General features: G+C 41.3%; 1 non-coding gene across 1 annotated transcript; it reads right to left on the bottom strand.

The window, feature by feature from the left end:
* Positions 1 to 11,243: 11,243 nt before the first annotated feature.
* Positions 11,244 to 11,349, bottom strand: LOC145629709 (small nucleolar RNA R71). Its single transcript, XR_014111864.1, has one exon. It is a non-coding gene; the product is annotated as a small nucleolar RNA R71 (small nucleolar RNA).
* Positions 11,350 to 11,606: the final 257 nt, after the last annotated feature.

The raw sequence follows: 11,606 nt of genomic DNA, 5'->3' as shown, positions 1-11,606 counted from the left end.
GAGAAATAGCTTAACACACTATACCACTAATTCCAGGAATGAAATCTGTAAAACAAAAGTTGCGTTGAATAAAACCCGACGTAGCTCTTATTATAAAAGAAGAAGTTCAAAAACAAATAACTGCAGGTTTTATCAAGGTATCCAAATACCCCGAATGGGTGGCCAACGTCGTCCCAGTTCCGAAGAAGGATGGAAGGGTAAGAATGTGTGTCGACTATCGAGATTAAAATAAGGCAAGTCCAAAGGACGATTTCCCTTTACCACACATCGATATTTTGGTAGATAATACAGCAAATAATGCACTTCTTTTGTTCATGGATGGATACGCAGGATACAATCAGATTCTCATGGCAGAAGAAGACATGGAGAAAACAACCTTCATAACACCATGGGGTACTTACTGTTACATGGTAATGCCATTCGGGTTGAAAAACGCGGGTGCTACTTACCAACGAGCAGCGACTGCCTTACTCCATGACATGATGCACAAAGAAGTTGAAGTATATGTGGACGATATGATTGTGAAATCAATATATCTCCATGGCCATCAAGTAGCCTTAAGAAAATTCTTTGAAAGGCTAAGGAAAAGCAACATGAGGTTGAATCCATCCAAGTGTGCTTTTGGAGTCACCTCAGGCAAGCTTTTGGGATATGTCATAAGCTCTAGAGGAATAGAGATAAACCCAACCAAGATCAAGGCAATCATGTCAATGCCACCGCCCGAAACCGAGAAACAAATTCGAGGATTTATTGGCTGGTTGCAATATATAAGTAGGTTCATATCGAAATTAACTACAATATGTGAACCAATATTCAAAAAGCCCAAAAAAATTGTACCAGTAATATGGGACGATGAGTGTCAAAGAGCCTTTGAAAATATCAAATCCTATCTCGCAAATCCTCTTAGCACCAGCACTTCTAGGAATACCTCTTAGGTTTTACCTAACAGTCACCAAGGAGACAATGGGAGCCATGCTTGCACAAGAAGTAGAAGGTAAAGAAAATCCAATCTACTATCTAATCAAAAAGATGCTCGAGTATGAAGTACGCTATACACCGCTTGAGAAATTGTGCCTCACATTGGTGTGGGCCACAACCAAGTTAAGATATTACATGCTCGTGCATACAGTCTTTGTAGTATCCCGAATGGATCCACTTAAATATTTATTCGAGTAGTCTACACTCAATGGGCGCATATCAAGATGGATAGTCAATTTAGCCCAGTTCGATGTAAGATTCATGCCTCAAAAGGCTATCAAAGGATCTGTGGTCTCAGATTTCCTAGCATATTTTCCAATAGATGATTTAACGCCAATACCCAACAATGAATTTCCAGACGAAGACTTGATGGTCACAGAAGATGATACTTGGACTTTACACTTTGATGGAGCCTCATCCCAAAAGGGATGTGGCGTTGGAGTATTCTTAGTATCACCTAAAGAAGAGAATGTTCCAATCTCCATAAAGCTAGAATTCGACGTTACCAACAACGCTGATGAATACGAAGCATGCGTGGTAGGCCTTGAAACATCTTTGGCATTGGGAGTGAAGAAATTACGAATATTAGGGGACTCTTCATTAATCATCAACCAGATTTCTAAAAGATGAAAAGTAAGGAGTGAAAGTCAAGCCCCTTACCAAACTTATCTGGAAACTCTCACCAATCAGTTAGAAAAGGTAGAATACGCATATCTTAAGATAAGAAAATCAATTTTCCGATGTCTTGGCAAGACTAGCCTCAATAGTTAGGATTCCTACAAAATCGGGCAAATGCCTCTAACTATAGAGAAAAGGCACAAACTGGCTTATATTCAAGCTATAGAAGATGATGAAGTGATCCAAGATGATGATGATGAAGAAGAAGAAGAAGAAGAAGAAGAAGAAGAAGAAGAAGAAGAAGAAGAAGAAGAAGAAGAAGAAGAAGAAGAAGAAGAAGAAGAAGAAGAAGAAGAAGAAGAAGAAGAAGAAGAAGAAGAAGAAGAAGAAGAAGAAGAAGAAGAACCGTGGTACACTGATATACTTAACTATGTCACCAAAGGAGAATCCCCTCCTCATGCCGATAAAAGAGCAAAACGAGCATTAAGACTCTTGGCTTCCGAATATGTACTCATAGATAAGGAGTTGCATAAAAGGGTACCTTAGGGTCGAGCTCTCTTATGCATAGGGAAAAAGGATGCTCAAAGTGCTATAAGGATAGTCCACGAAAGCATTTGTGGAACCCATGTTAATGGCCAAATGCTAGTCCAAAATATAATGCGAGAAGGATACTATTGGACTACAATGAATAGGGATTGTCATCAATATGTAAAAAGATGCCCTAAATTCTAAATCTACGCCAATTTACAACATGTTCCTCCATCTGTACTCTACACCTACACTTCACCATGCCCATTCTCTACATGGGGAATTGATATCATTGGTAAAATTACTCCTCCAGGAACAGGAGGTCACGAATACATCCTAGTAGCAATTGATTACTTCACAAAGTGGGTTGAAGCACAATCATATGCTAAACTCAATACAAAACATGTAGCATTCTATATCAAAAGGAATATCATTTGTCGATATGGAGTCCCACTTTCAAGCTGAGTGTAAAGAATTGTTACAAAAATATGGCATTCAACACCATCATTCTTCTCCTTATAGACCTCTAGAAAATGGAACTGTTGAAGTAACTAATAAAAATCTAAAGGCTATCATCGAGAAAATGACTAGAAAATTACAAGGATTGGCCTGACAAATTCCATTTCGCACTTTGGGATTATCGTACGTCAATTCGCACATCAACAGGAAATACGCCATTCTCCTTGGTTTATGGAATGGATGTCGTACAACCTGTAGAGCTAGAGATACCGTCTCTACGCATTGCACTAGAAAGTAAACACGATGAAGTCGAATGGACTAGAGCGAGATATGAAGAGCTAATTCTACTTGATGAAAAGCGACTAGAAGCTTTACATCATACTTAAAGCTATCAAACTCGTATGGCTAGGCATTTTAATAAGAAGGTCAAGACAAGAAACATCAAAGTAGGAGACTTAGTGTTAAAAGCATTAAGGAAAAATGTTTTGGATCCAAGAGGCAAATTCAGGCCTAATTGGTCCGGACCCTATATTGTCAAAACAATCTTATCAGGAGGTGCAGCAAATTAACTGATATGGATGGCAATGAGTTCTCGAACATGACAAATCTTTACCAACTTAAAAAGTACTACCCATAATTACTTGAGTAGGGTACTCAAGAGAGCTACGTTTGGCTTGATTCTTTAGGAAAGGATACGTAGGCAACCCCTTAAGGGTGCGGCCACTTTAATATTCGCAAACCTTGCATCCCAGATATTAAAAGAAATTGGACAGAAATTCGACAAAACATCGGCGTCACAGAAAAAGGCATGTCGCCGGCTGATGGACTGCAGCGCCAAACGGCAGCGTCTGTCGCCAAACGCCAGACGGCAGCAACCGACGCCAACTTTAAAGTAACGGCGCCGCACTTCTGGGAGTACCTAGGCAAATTTCGGTGTTTTCGGAAAAAATTTCAACTTCCGTACTCAAAAAAAATTCTGGAAAATTAAATTTTCCGTTTTAATTGCTTTAATAAATTAAATTTAAAGAAGATGATTTAATTAAAAAGTTGAAATTTCATTAATAAAATAAACTAAGAAATTACATTATTGATGGAATTTAAATAAAGGTTAACAAAAAAAATTAACTTTAAATTTAAAACTAAGTCTAATAAATTGAAAGTTAAGCAATGCTTCAATCTTTCTTCTCTTTCTTTGCTCTCTTCCAATTTTTATCTGCATCCTCTTCATCATCCATGGCTTTAGCTAGTAACATCCTTTAGAGGACCTACATTCAATTTTGGAGTAAATAGTTTCTCCCTTAGCTAGGACTCCATGTTTCTTCTCTACCCAAACCTTCTCCTCTGAAGTGTCAGCTTTTCTTATCCCTTTATCCTTTGTAGAGCTCTTCTTCTTAGGCATCATAGGTGTTTTGAATTCAATCTTTTCACCCAAGAGTTCCTTAACAAGAATCACCTTATCACCTAGACGACTCTTCACATCATTTTTACTCTGATTTTTCTTCATGTCCTTTGAAGGTTTCTTAAAAAGCCACCTCTTTACATCATTGGGCAAGGAAGGAGGAACTTTTTGGGTAATCACTTCCCATAAAGGTCTAGCGCTCCAATATGCATCAAAATTTTCTACTTCTTGTGACACAAGGAATTCATAGGGACAACGAAGATCCCCCGAAGGAATTGTTTGAAGTAGGTCGTACTGTCTTTTTACCCTACAGGGATAATAAAAAGTCATCTTGGTTAAGCTTGGAAGACGACAGAAAGGTTGCTTGTTGACACAAACCATCTTCCCTATTTTCCACCAAGGGATGACCCACTTGATAGCAAAGTTGCAAGAGGCAAAGACTTTTTTCCACTCATGGCGCCCCATCCTAGAGAAGCGCTTCTTTCTCCTCACAAAGCAATTTGGAGTGTATTTTTCAACATTGTCGGGAGGACTTATTAATTCTAGTCTCTCCATTATTCACATTTGAAAAATTTCAATGCAAATAAATTAATATTACTATACAAAAATATGTTTTTGATTTCTGTAATTAAAAATATTATTTTTCTACCTGTAATAAAATTGGAGAGCCCCGAAAAGGTGCTTTTGGATTTCTCTTCAATTCATCAACACTAAGCATAGTCCCCTCAACAATTAATGGCATTGGATTTCTCCCAGATTCGATTTGCTCCAAAACAGTTGATATGATTGCTTGGCCCTCATTAGTTCTACCACTAGTAAGAAGATATTGGTTGAGCATGAAAAAGAGAAAAGCCCTTCTTCTATAAGCATGAAAAGATCCAGAACAAGGTCTATCAAAGTAATGGCATGCAAATTATTTCAAATTAACTATGCTACCATCTACAAAATTTGTTAGATCTTTGTCTCTTAAATTAAAGAAGCGCTCAAAATCTTTATAATAATATTCATTTATTCTAGGAATTACCGCAAGATCTAATGAAGGGAAGACTAAGATAGCACCGAATTTTTCCGGTAAAGGGCAAATTTCATCACACCCTAGTCTAAAACAATGAGTATCGGTATCCCAATATTCTAAGGCGGTATGAATAAAGTCTATACCAAGATCTACCCCCTTAACACCATAGATACCTCCCATATGAAAAAAGTCTAGTTCTTTTCTCTCTTTGGCAGTTAAAGACCGACACCATTCACGTGTGAAGTTGGTAAAACTCTTAATAACTAAAGACATGATTATTTTTTCAAAAGCTAGCTAAGACTATGTTTAATCTGCTGAAATTATGAAGAAATTCGGCAGACCAGGGGGCTATTTATACACAACATCGATACAGTTTCAATCCGGAAAGGATTCAGAGTCAGCGCTCTTCAGTCCAAACGACAATTCTGTCGTCTAGCGCCAGAGTCTGGCGCCAATTGCTAGCAGCAGCGCGTGGCGCCACGTGGCGCCGATGTGTCTTATCAGCGAGCTATCATAAACCGCGTTTTTTTTGCTATGATTCGAACCTGTACAATGGCTTTACGATTTTACCCCTTTTACAAATACCCTTATAAATTAATTTTATATATTAATTTCGATTCTTTCCTTTTTCGGATATTATTCAGACTTAATTTTAAGTTTGTTGTAAGTCCAATTTTATTTTTTATTTTTCATTTTTTCTTTTGGGGGAGAAAGTCGGATACCCTCCATCAATAATAAAAATAACGGAATTTTTGCGCAAAATTATTTTTTATCACAATGTTTTGCACACACAAATATGCACATAAAAATGAAAAATAAATGCAAGATAAATAAAATCGTAATAAATATATAATAATATGTATATACAAGTATGTCTAATAAATGAGTCAATTAGGTAAAGTTCTATACAAGTAAAAATACATAAAATACAGGTACAAAATACGGCACTAGAGGACGCAGATGATGAGACACACCCATCATATCATAGAACTGCGCAGTACGAGGAGTATGCTCTCCACCGGCTTCAGCTCTAGTCTCTCCAGGAGGAGGAAAACTCGGCACAGGACCCGTCCACCTAAGGTCGCCCAGATGAACCGACAAAGGCTGAGGCTGCTGCGATGACGAGCCGACCTCGTCGTCCCACCACTTCTAGGAGCCGAGGTAGCCTCTCCCTGACCTATCGGCTCAGCACGTGCGTCCTTAGATGAAGAGCCCGAGCCCTCCACCGCCTCGGTCCGGGCAGCCTCAAAACGACCACCCCGACCGTCAGAACCAGTACGGCGACGTCTCGAGCTAGACCTCGCCGGCTCTCTACGGACCGCAGGCCTCGTCCGGGTACGAGAAGGAATCGGCTGACCCTACAAGAAGAAACCAAGTTAGAAACAATCAAAATAGAAGCATAACAATGCAGAAATAAGGAGAAAGGCTACCTCTTAAACAGCGTCCTCACGACGACACGTAGCTACATTCCTTATCCGAACGAGCTGGCTTCGGAAGGCGTCTATACACCGTGCCATCGCCGTAACCACCTCGCGCGAGAACTGTCAAAGAAATAAAGTCAGTAACAATTCATGACAGATATGAACAAATTGCAAATAAATGAACTCACCCGAGTCTGGTGGCGAGGAATCGATCGCTCCATGAAGCATTGATCCTCAGGAGCTGGAGGAATCATCTCCTCGATAGACCCGTATGTCCCCTGGTAATGGATGGGCATACGAGGGGGCACGAATTCAGTAGGTCCAGCCTGACAAAAACAAACCAAAGTCAGTAAAATATCACTTGGGGGCTACTTAGCAAGAGGTAAAAGATGAAAATCATACCGCCGCCTCCTCAGACAAAACAGGGGCCGGAGCTAACAATGGCAGCAGCTCCTCATAGCATTGCCCTGGGATTTCATGAGATCGCCAAGGGGTACCAGCCCTCTTCGACATGCTGAGTAGCCTCGCATCATTGAACATATGACGCGTCGGAGAAGTAGTATCGACGAAAACATCTGAGGAGTGCTGAATAACAACCCTCTCTCCTAGGTATGCAACCGCCCCGTACGTCCCTAAGAAGTAGCGACGCTCAGCAGTGTACTACACAGTTAACCCTGGGACAACCGAGCCATTCCACGGCCAATACTGCACATCAGGCTTCTGCGAAGAATGCCTATGAGATGAGAATCTACCAAAAGTAATACAAAAGTGTGCAACTATGCAAAAAATCATACCGAGAGGATCTGTTCTCGAACATAGGCGATGGACATCCGAACGTGGCGACCTCCCCAACAGGAGGTCACGGGAAACCCGCGTGGCGACGGTCTCGTCGGCGCGAGAGTAGGAAAGTACTCGTAGAATCAGATCTACAAAAGATAAAAAAAAATATCAACAAGTACTAACAAAAGCTTATAGCTAACTTTATAGGAGATAAATTATACCTCTACGACTCTCCAGAAGCTGGACAGAGTGACGTTCCCCGTGTAAGACCGGTGTCGACACGAGTCTCGCAACGCCCGAACAAAATTAGCATAGGCCAAGCTGGCCAAGTCATAAGTCCCGATCATGTGAAGATCACGGACTGCGGGCAGGTAGTAAAGCAGCACTCTACTACCTTTGTAAGGGGAAAAAGTCCCTGACAGCAAGATAAGCGCAATGATGCGCAGCCGCTGCTCTCGGGTGGTCGCATCATCCTCAAAAGCTGCAGCCAGAGTTGACCGGCGAATACCCTTGTCACTGAACTGTGCTTACTCCACCTCAGCACGGGCTCGAACAGCAATCAGACCCAGCAGTTCATCGACCTCAAGAGAGTAGACGCTGATGTTGCTGTCGAACGACAGTGTAGTAGAACTAAACTCCAGTCCCGTAATGAGACTGAAGTCGGTTGGAGTGACCATCATCTCACCCCAAGGAAAGTGGAAAGTGTTGGTGGTGTCCTAGAAGAACTCCACCAGGGCGCGAGCCATGCGGTGACCCCTGTTAGAAGGAATCATGGCCTCCACGGCCTCGAATAGGGTCGTCATCCCACAAGACTCCCAGATAAGTCTCAACTCTCCGTTGACGCTGATGAACATCCTATACAGGTTGCCCACAATATCGTTGCCCGACCCATGGCACGTGTCCTACCAGCAGTAATCCCCCGACGCACCCTCTCAGAAATGTGGTGGTCGGGAGAACAGAACAAAGTCCGCTCATCCCACTCAGGAAGGGGACCGAGAGAAGTGGACGGGTCGGCGTCCTCCTCTACGGGCTTATGCTCCCTTCATGTGTCTCGGGACCGTGAACCCAAACCTCGTTGTCTAGCCATACTACATTGTGCAAAATCAACATAAATTAAGGTTCTATAGTATCTAAGGTTCGCCTAGCCGCATGATACTATATTTGCAAAACACAGAGTACGTAGTACTAAAACAGAGCACAATTTTAATGTGAGCATATACGACATTTTTCAAGCATCCAAACAATTTCTTGCAATACTATGATAATTATTGTGACCAATTGGACAAGAATTGCTAGCAAAAACATCAAGAACAAGCCACATTGTCTTCCCGACCTTAAGAGGTCCAACAATGGTGATTTGTTCGTTTCTTCACCAAATTGAGTCAAACAAGTCTCAAAATACTCCCAAGGCAATATAAAAACATAATCAAGTAGTTTCGTGGCATAAAATTTGACAAATAAAGCGAATTAAGCAATTTAAGATTTGAATTTTTCAAAAATTCGTGAACAAGAATGTCAAATTCATTAAAAATCAGGGTGAGTCTGAAGAAAACTTACAAAGATCGGGAAAGTAGATGGAAAAGGCTTTAATTTGCAACAAATTTGAGCAAATTTGGTTGAGAAACGAGCAAGAACGAGTAAGTTGAAGTTCCGCGGCGATTTTCGAAGAAGAGCAACAGCACGTCGAAATGAGGAAGAAAGGGAATATATACGGAATTCCCAACTCTGGCGCCAAACGACACCTTTGGCGTCTGACGCCAGAGTTCAGCGCCTGGTGCTAGATCCATCGTCTGGCGCTGATGAGTGGCATTTATGCCACTCTTTTATCCTTTTTCTCTAAGGATTCTCCCCTCGTTTGCACTTGTTTGGCCCTCTTTCTAAGCATTTTTACTTAGCTTTGCTTTCTCTTTTCTTTCTCCTTTATCCTCCCTTTTCTTAGTCTTCCCGCTTTGTTCTTATTGTGCTTTTCATGCTTATGCTTTGTAAGAACCATCGAGATTTTCAAGAGGAGGAAGCTAAGCTCAAAGGAAGCTAGAGGAAGCATGAATCAGAAGAGGTTCGGCCGAACCTCCTGATGGTGTGGCCGAACCAAGGTGTGGCCGAACCTGCTCAGTGGTTCGGCCGAACTTCGAGGCAGGGGCAAGATGAAAATTGGCAGTTTTGCAGGAGTGGCCGAACCACAGGAGTTCGACCAGACCAGGATCAGGGAGGTTCGACCGAACCTACCCATGGTTCGGCCGAACCTACCCTGTAGTCCGGCCGAACCTTCCCATTTGTTCGGTCGGACCTCTCCTTTTCTCAGCTGACTCTGTACGGACTATATAAGTCCCTTTTTTTTAGAACGTTTTGGGGGGGGGGGATTAACTTAGTTTTAATTTTTCTACATTTTTAGCTTAATCTAGAGAGAGAAACTTCATTAGTAGAGAGAGAAAGTGTGGATTTCTATTGATGAACTTGGATATTGAAGAAGGAGCTTGATTGAATCTTTGTAAATCTTCATCTTCAATGAATGAGCAATCTCTTACTCTCTTTCTTTACTTTTGTATCTAGTTTTGTTTGCTTATTTTGATTTTCCTTCTTTGTTTATTGATCATGTTGATGCTTATTGATTTGATGATTGATATTGTCTTCAATATGATTTGTGAGTAGTCACCTAGCCAAGGGTGTGGGGATGGTGTAGTTGTTAATTGATTCATGCTTATGATGTTGGGGGTTATGTTAATGGTGATTAAAGTCTTTGTATGCTTGATATTCTTTGGTCTTTCTTGCAAGTGCACATTGTTAGTTGATCAAAGATGAGTCTTTACTAAAAAGTAACGGAAGTTGACTTAGTTGAGATTCATTACTATCGATAATTCTTTGTTTGCACCTTCTAATATATGGTTCTAATGTGGAAACATAGAGGCTATGTTAGGAGAAATCGATTAACCCCGGAAGGCGGTTAGATCGAGCTTTATTTCGATATTCTTGCATGCTTAGTTTGCCATTGCTTTGCTTCTGTGTTATTGCATGATCAAGTGACATCTACATCTACCCACTTCCCTTGGTGTTTAGTTATATTGATCTTTAATCATTCTTAATCCTTAGTTTAATCTCTTAGTTATTCATACTTCTTGTCCCGAGATAGCTTAAAGTCTTAAGTAGTGAATGCGGTGTTTATGCATGTCTCCCTGTGGTTCGACCCCTCTATTTACCCTATACACGTATTAGGTTGGTAGAGCGTTATAAATTAATTTGACTCAGGTGTAGTCGCTCAACGACACGATTATTCCCTTGTCAAATTGGCGCCGTTACCGGGGAGACGGTTTCCATTGCTATTTCATTGCTTGTTTAAGACTATCTCACCTTTATTTGTTAGTGTTTGCTACTTTTGTTACTTGTCAGTGCTTACGTTCTTCTTAGCTTTGTTGTATGAACAGAGGACGAACCCGCTCAAGATCTTTAATTCCCATCGATCCAGAGCTAGAGAGGTCTTTGTCCCTACTTCGAAGAGAAGCAAGAGCAAGGAGTAGAAATTCCCGCACTCCAACGAGAGGAGTAAGAGAATTAGAAGATACTCCACCCTCTTCACCCTCAAGTGAAGAATTAGATAGCCCTAAATCATCTTCGAATTCAGAAATCAACCCTTTCTCAACCTATAAGTTTGAAAGTAAAGAAGGTTCTAAAATGGGAGAGAATACGCCTTTGAGTCGTCTTGGGGCCCCCGAAGCTTTTAGAGCGCAAAGTGGGATCCTAACTCCTACTAATCAAGCCAACAATTTCGAGATCAAGCCTAATTTGATTGCCTTGATTGAGAGGAAACAATTCTCGGGTGGAAAGTTTGAGAGTTCTCATGAGCACCTAAAAGAGTTTGAGAAATATTGTGACACAATAAAGGCCAACGGAGTGACTCAAGAATATATTCGCCTCAAAATGTTTCCATTTTCGCTAATTGGGAGAGGTCTAGAATGGCTAGAGAAGGAGGTGCCTCCTAATTCTCTCACGACATGGGACCAAGTGACTACGGCTTTCTTGAGGAGGTTTTATAACCATAGGAAGACCGCCGAGGCTCGGTCTTTGATTCAAGGTTTTCGCCAAAAGAGTGGTGAGTCTCTAAGTGCGGCATGGGAACGATACAAAGAGCTTCAACGTCAATGCCCACACCATGGGATACCCAAGTATCAACTCATTCACACTTTCTATGGAGGTCTCACACCTCAAGGAAGAACAAGCCTAGACGCCGCGGCCGGTGGTCCAATTATGAACAAAGGAGAGCATGAAGTGGAGTGTATTATAGAGGAAGCCGCAAAGCACTATGATGATTGGTACGAAGGAGAAAGGGATGCTACTTCTAGCAAGGGCGTTTATGCATTGGAGCAAGCCAACGCAATCAACAACCTTTCTACCCAAATCTCCAAAATGACCAAGC

Source organism: Chenopodium album, chromosome 4 (genome assembly GCF_948465745.1).
Source record: "Chenopodium album chromosome 4, dcCheAlbu1.1, whole genome shotgun sequence".
Lineage (NCBI taxonomy): Eukaryota > Viridiplantae > Streptophyta > Magnoliopsida > Caryophyllales > Amaranthaceae > Chenopodium > Chenopodium album.
This window is presented reverse-complemented; position numbering and strand designations above follow the sequence as displayed.